We start from the raw sequence: 7,717 nt of genomic DNA, 5'->3' as shown, positions 1-7,717 counted from the left end.
AGACAAACTCCAGTTGTGATGACTTCATCCGGACCAAGTACTGGCCCCTCGAATGTTCCATTTTGTGCCACACATTGTTTCAGCTCCCTCCAGCCTAGACCTTCCCTAGAAGTTGTTGACAGTGTCTCTTCAGAATCTTCTGGTTTACACAGTTTCTTCTGGGAAACTCGTGGCTTTTGGTTTTTCAGATTCTTCCTCTGCGCCCTCCTCCTTCCCCAAATTGTGATGGGTTTATGGTGGCCCTCACAGAACTGCATCATGGTGATTGGGCTACAGGCATCAGATCCATGCACTGCCTTCACATCCTAGCTAGTCTCAGCTTCATGAGATCTAGTTTGTTCTGATCGCTGGGTTCTTTTTGCTGAGTGACAAATAGTAGAGTGTGGTGGTGAACTTTTAGTTAGTTCTCTCAGTGGGGTCAGGGCCCAAGGACTCCTTAGCTGACCCAGTTCCACCCAGGCTCTTGCTGGAGGTGTTAATTTCTCTGAGATCAGGCCATCAACTGCACTCCATGTCCTTACTTGAAAAATAAAGGAACTTTGGGACTTTTTGCACTATACCCAGAAGCCTAGGAGAGGCTCAGGGGTGCTAGCTCAGACCTTCTCTCTGCTTCACTGCTCTTTTTCACTCAGATTCCTCTCCAATGAAAGCAAGGCAAAATCCCCTATGCTCTCAGCTTTTCCCTCAATCTATCTAAACCACTCCCAGGATTTTAGCTTAGATATCCTCCTGACCAGTGGCTTCCTCTGCCAGTTCTTGCCTAAGTCCACCAGGCTGAAAGAGGTGGACTTTTCCATAACCTCCATTTCATGTAGTAGAAACTCTCCTTATGATATTATCTGTATTCCTTCTACTCTTTATTGAGAGCGGAAATCTATAACCTACTCCAACAGGACATGCTAATGGAAGGTACAGGAATTTAGAAAATCATTTATTCTGTCCAAAGACTGGCTTTCAATACTTATTGCAACTCAAAAATCCAAAAGCAGAGCAGCGCTAACTTCCTTCTTGGCATTCCTGGGCAAATATCCACTGAATTGAATTTTCTTAGCTGCAATGAAAAAGCACCAGCAACACAAATAGTGGTAGGCCTAGGGAAGGAGTTCAATTTTAAGTAAATGGAAATGCGCTGGAGGGACTTAGGATAGAAAGTGTGGTGGTTAAATCGTAAATCACTCTGGCAGCTATGTAGAAGATAGTAATAGCAGAAAATATTTATTGTGTGCTTTCTAAGTGCCAAGTACTATTTTAAAGTGATTTACATGTGGTAGCTCATTTAATTCTCAGAATAAACATTTGAGGTAGATATTATCATTACTCTTGTTTTATATATATGGAAACGGAGACACAAAGAGATTAGGCAATTGCCCATCAGAGGGCAAGACAGGGCATCAAACAAGATATGAAAGGGTAAGAAGTAGGATCATGATTTGAACCTAGGCAGTCTGGGGTTCCAAGTTTCAGGGTCTTATAGGAACATTTATGTAAAGGGGGTGTAAGGCTGGACCTTGAAGACCAGTTCTCATGCTATTGGAATATTCAGATAAGATGTGATGGTGGCCTGAACCAAGGGAGGGTGCCATGGGACAGAGAGGATGAGTAGTGATCACTCTTTTCTACTCTTAATTAACACAGTAGTTGTAGTTTTGAGGGGATTCACCTGGGACGACCAACATGTTAGAAGTATAAGAGGCAGGATAACGGAAGGGAATGGGCAGTTTAGTCTCTGATACCAAATAATCTCAATTTTCTTAGAGGATTTTGAGGCACATTTTGTCCTGGCAGGGCCTGGGAATATTTGGTGTCTGAGCAGAGTGGGGATTCGAAACAGCTGTGACAGTTAATGCTGAGGGTACTGGCAAGCAAGTTGAAATATTGAACAACCAGTGAAACTTACATAGCAGAGGGCCAAGGGCACATGGTTTTGTCATTTTCTTGCTCAACAGTCTGGAAGTTAGAGAATGGAAATGTTCAGGAAGGAGGCACAAAGTCATTCCCCATGCCCACTGCTACCTCCTGTATACCAGCCAGTGCTAAGCAAGTGCTAGGAAATAAGGAAGGATCAAGGGTAAGCCTTTCCTTGGGACAGTTCACAGTCTGGTGGAGGAGACAATAGATAAGAAAAGAGATAGAGCACGATGGATAAGTGCTGCCACCGGAAGGACCCATACGGATCATCTAGACCTCATTCTGTCTTATGAATAAGGAAATTAATTCCAAAAAAGAAAAAGCAGCTTGCCCTAAGCCCCATCTATCCAGATTGGGAATTCCAAGGTCTTTTCTCCTTTCTTCCTTCTCTCTCAGGTGCCAAACCAGTTGTGTTGGTCTGTCTCTCCAGTTCCTTTGGATGACACAGTCAGTGAATCATGAAAACTTTTGAATGTGTCTAGTTGTGTTGTTCCTCCAGAAGAGAAAAAGAAGCAAGCAGAGAACTATGAGAGAAGCCACGAGCATTAAGTATTATGGAATATAAACAGAGAATGTCGAGACACTTGAAATGAAAGATGAATGTCAAGTGTGCCTCAGAAAACAAGGATCAAATTTAAAATGTATTGGAATTAGCATCATGGAAGTCATTTGTAACTATAGGTTGAATTGTTGAAATGATAGATCTAGAAGCCAAAATAAAGTGGATTGAGAAGTGAACATGATGGCACTTAATTGAGACTGCGGAGGAAGTATTAACTCTGAAAAGTCTGGCAATGAAAAAGAAGAATTAGGATATTACCTGGATGGGGATTGGAGTGTGGAAGAAATTAAGGTCTCTCTCTCCCCTTCCCTTCCTTCCGCCTTCCATTTCTCAAAGAGAGAGAGGCTGAGATCTGCAGTGCAGTCACTGGCTTTGAAGAAGAAGGACGAAAGATGGGGCAGATGTAGAGTTTCACATTCTGTGGTATTTTATACCATAATAGAGTATAGCACAAAATGTAAATCCTCTTAAAAATCTCCAGATCATAGAGAGTTTTGAATTATATTAACTCAATTGTACAACTTCAAGATTCAGTCTTTCTTCTTTTCTTAATATAAATGTAGTAACTCGAAATAGTTGAATTTAAGAGTACATTGAAGTCATCTGACCAAAATATACTTTGTCAATTGACCGTGCGTAATCTTACAGTTTTGGAGATCAGAAATCTGAAATGGGTTTCACTGGGCCACAACCAAGGTGTTGCAGAAGCTCTATGGAAGAACTTGTTTTTTCATATTTTCCAAGTTCTAGAACTTTGTTCCTAAGGCCTTTTAGTTAGAGGATTAGACCCTCCCAGATTATCAAGGAAATTTCCTTTTCTTAAATTTAATTGATTTTAAATGTTAACCATATTTACAAAATCTTTACAGCAACACCGAGATTTGTATTTAATTGAATAACTGATTACTATGGCCTATCCAAGTGGACACATAAAACTAGACATCACAGTCCACTGTTTGTCAACTTGGCTTTCATACACATCCCCTTAAATCATACTTAATCTACAAATAAAGACTACAATGAAGTTATACTTCTGCCAGCTACCCTGCGCATCACTGAAAGATACTCTTTCCCCTGAAGACAATGAAGTCATTGTCTGGTGTTCACTCTTCTCCCTGATACCCTGTAACTTAAATGCTGTGATATCAAGTTAACTTTATTAATATATTCCATGTTATATGTGAAGGGGAATAGAGAAGGAAGAAAAAATATCTGATACATACATGTGCACATGCACACAAATATATTCACGACAAAAGAAAAAAAGGAAAACTCAAAACAATTACAGTCCTTGTTTCTGCAACTGGTCACATGGTCATAGCTAGCATTTATGACCACCTTCTTCCACTACCCATTCCAGATTCTCTTTGCCCTCAGCAAGCACCTCAGCTAGATGTGGTTCTTTGCCTGGTAGGATGACTCACACTTTCATTTTTGAAAAATATGAGCGATTACTAGTTATGCCTGAATTGGGTTGCAGTATTTTTCTATTTAATTTAATGACAGGACATGGTAATTCTAAAAGATGCCCTAGATATCTCCTGTGTTCCAGGCATACCCTTCCTTACCTCCATTGGTAAGGGACCTACCATTTTCACCTTAGAAATCAAGGTCAATCCAGTGTGGTAATTGCTTTTAATTTAGAAGCATATGGGTGGTAGTCTTACCTTCCAGTTTAATGTAATCGTTTTGTCTCCCAGTAGAAGCACAAGTTTGCAGGGGCAAGAAGCAAAAGAATGTTGCTAATATCATCACTAAGGGTAATAATGATGGTGCCACTTCCATTTTCATCCCTTGATTCCTGAATGGGTGCATCCTGGCAGTGAAAGAAATTGTACCCTATATTAGACATTGGTTTATAGTATATACAGCCTCCTGGAGAACCTTAACTCAGTCCTGCAAGTTATTACCATCTACCTGGTGCTGTATACCCAAACCTATCCTGAGGTTATTCTCTGGTTCTGGAATGCATACTTGGAGTAGATATTACACCCAGCATTCAGCATAGAAGACTCAGCAGAATTTAGGAGTTTGGTGTCTCCAGCTTCATTAGGGTCTTCTCATATGTTCCCATTCCAATTTTCAGGCTCTCCTTACTTCTCAATCAATTCTCCACTTTGACAGAAGGCACTCTGCAAGATTAGGAATTCATTTTCATTGTAATTCAGACACAGGCAGGATGAGACTCTGGGTTTAGTTTTCAGAAATTTCAGCCTTAGCTGAGGCCTGTGGCTACAGGACATAATGGTTTCTTTCAGGACAGGCATAGAAGCTTTTAGGTCATTTATGTATAGTTTGGGCTGGGTTTTGAATCCCTGGGCTCATCCATTTCTTTCTCCATCTTCTCCAGTACAGCTAGGAGCAACTAGCCATTTTTTCTTTTCTTTTTCTTTTTTTTAGCTGCATCAAAGGCATATCCTAGCTTTATTAAAAGGTCTGTGCTGCAGAGTCAATATAAAAACACAAAAAGTCCCATCACTTTAATAATAATAAAAAAAAACCCAAAATGGAAAATTGAGGGGGCAGGGGAAAGGCCTCTGGTCCAGGGGTTCAGGGAGCTCTGCTCATGGCACCAGGCCTGGCCGCAGGGCCTCCCGGTATTGCTTTTGCTAAGAGGTCAGGGGGCAGCGATTGTCCTATGGGAGCCACCGTTCACCTGGGCCAAAGACCCTTACTTCTTCTGGGGTGTGCTCAGCTTCTTCATGTCTCGGATCTTGTTCAGCAGGCCAAAGATGAAGGCCTCAGTGGGTTTGTAACAGTCAACCAGCAGCTCCTTGACCCTGGCAGCATGGGTATCTTCACTATCCATGTCCAGGAGTTCGTTCACGTCAGTCTCCAGCTCTGGGATTTCCTCTTCCTGGCAGTAGTATAAGGCGAATGAGCTGCTTCAGGATCCACTCCTATAGGTTGAGGCGCTTCGATAACTCCTTGAGGTCGTACTTGACGGTGACCTTCTCTTGGCGCCTCACTGGTCCCTCATCGTCCGCGCTGCCCAGGCCCTTGTCAGCAGCCCGAGTGGGGCTCTGAATGTAGAACCCGAGCCCTGGGCTGCACCCCACGTGGGCCGCTGTCCGCCGTGGCTGCCACCCGGGCCACATGCATGCATCTGGGTCCCTTTTGCGCTGCCTCCACTAGCCTGCTGGCTGTGGGCTGCTGGCAGGGGTTACCTGGTAGACTCGGCTCACTGAGGCTCCGCGGCAAGGGCGGCGGCGGGAGCACCGGGGGGCAGCTCCAGCCAATTTTATACCCCTTAGTTTGACTAAAATGTTCTAAGGTAGCCAAAATATGGTTGGTCATCAGAATGTTGCCTTTTGTAAGTATTTGATGAGTAGTAGCCAAGGGTGATGCTCTATTGCTTACATCATGTCCTGCACTACCATGTCCTCTTTACCGTTGGCAATGAAGTCAATAGGGCCTTTCAACTTATCACATTAGAGGGCTAATTCCAGAAAACCCAAAACTAATTCAGAAAACTCATACTTAAGATTCTGTTCCTTTAGAACCAATCTTGGTACCAAAGTCTGTATTAGTCAGGGTCCTACCAGAGAAATGGAAGCAGTAGAATAGATACCTGTACAGGAAAAAGACACACCTAGCAGGAAAAGGTGCATGAATCCCATATCACTGGCCAGCTGGGAGCACTCCTGTCTGTTCCCCTGTCTGCTCCCTGACCAGCTGAGCTTAGGAGGGGCGCATGAAGGCCAGGCAGCCCAGTCGATGGGAAAACTGACCGAATGCAACAGAGCAGGAAAGGATCCTGGTCATCCAGCACCAAAGATCTGGGATGAGAAGAGGAGGAAAGACAGGTAACCACTTACTAGTTTAAAGGAGAAAGTCATACATATTTGGGGCCTTACGGTCTGCAAGAGACAGAGAAGATGGAGTGAAGCAGAGACTGGGGAATTCCCAGAGGAGACCTATTGATAAATAGGATGAGAACCTCAGCTGCCCAGACTTAGGATGCACGTCCAGGACTCTTCCCCGCATGGTGCCCTGAGCCCTTTGCTCTCCTGAAGCCCCAACCTCTCCCAGGAGCCCTCACCTCCTCGGCTGTACACAGCCTTGGCATAGTCAGGCTCATAGATGCTCAGAAAGCCGAGGAACTGTCCAAGCCAGAGTGGCTGGGTATAGGGGAATTGGTGGGCCCAGGACACCATCTTGTCCAGGCTCCCTGTCTGCTGGATTTGCAATGGTGACAGAGAGTCAGGCCTCACAGGTAAGAAATGTCACCAACCAGGCCCTAAGTCCCTGAGGCTGGCCTGGGAGAGTCCTTCCTTCTTTCTGCATCTGCCCACCCAGCCTGTCAACCAGTCCTAGCCACCTCTGGGTTCGGTGCCCTCTCCAGACCCAGTGCCAATGTTCCAAGTCCAAGCCACTCTCTTATTGCACCTAGTTAGGTCAACAAGTTGACCAACCTGCTTCTATTTGCTTCCTACCACTAACTCTCTATCTACGCTGCAGCCAGAACCATTTCTTTTTCGCAATGAAGCTTTTCATTAGATGGATAGTACCAGCTTGTTGTGCAATAAAGAAATCACCTCTATTCGACCTCTGTTAAAACATTTGACACGTTTTTATTGAGGACCTGCCATGTGCAGGGCACTGTCGAGACATCTCAAGGGATTGAGACAGACATGGTACGGACCTTTCATTTTATGGGAAAGACCGAAAAGAAACAAGTGAACCATCATGTAAAATGACTGCAGACAGCAGTGAGTGCTAAGAAGGAAATAAACACAGTGCTAGCGAGAGACTTACAGGGAGCACCTGCTTAGACAGAGTGATCTGGGATTGCCTCTTGCTGGAGACAACATTTAAGGTGAAACCCAAAAGATGATAAGGAGCTGGCCACAGGAAGAGTAAGGAAATAGCATTCCAGGTAGTGGGAACAGCAAACACAGAGGCTGTAGGGTAGAGAAAAAGTGGTATCTTCCAGGAGCTGCCCCACTTAGTGGGGCAGTGAGCTGAGATGAGGTTGGAGAGATCATCCAGAGGGTGGTGTGTGCTCTATGACAGGGTATCATAAGGATGAAAGTAGACAATATATGAAATCACTTGGCACCATGTCAGCACATCGTAAGCATTATACAAAATAAATGACAGTAAAGTTGTAGGAAATCTGGAGTTAGAAATTTGAGTTGGTTGTCCTAACTCTAACACTTACTTGCTTTGTGACCTTGAAAAAGTTGATTCAATTAATATCTCTGGGCCTTGGTTTTCTTGTCTGTAAAAGAAGGTCACAAAGCC

The 7,717-nt window shown here is 44.0% G+C and overlaps 1 pseudogene; it reads right to left on the bottom strand.

Annotated features, from left to right (window-relative positions):
* Positions 1-5,121: 5,121 nt before the first annotated feature.
* Positions 5,122-7,717, bottom strand: part of LOC105297194 — a 12,833-nt pseudogene continuing 10,237 nt past the window's right edge.

The sequence above is a fragment of the Pteropus vampyrus genome, unplaced genomic scaffold (assembly GCF_000151845.1).
Source record: "Pteropus vampyrus isolate Shadow unplaced genomic scaffold, Pvam_2.0 Scaffold135, whole genome shotgun sequence".
NCBI classification, from domain to species: Eukaryota; Metazoa; Chordata; class Mammalia; order Chiroptera; family Pteropodidae; genus Pteropus; species Pteropus vampyrus.
Note: the sequence above shows the minus strand (reverse complement) of the source record. Positions and strands in the feature narration are given on the sequence as shown.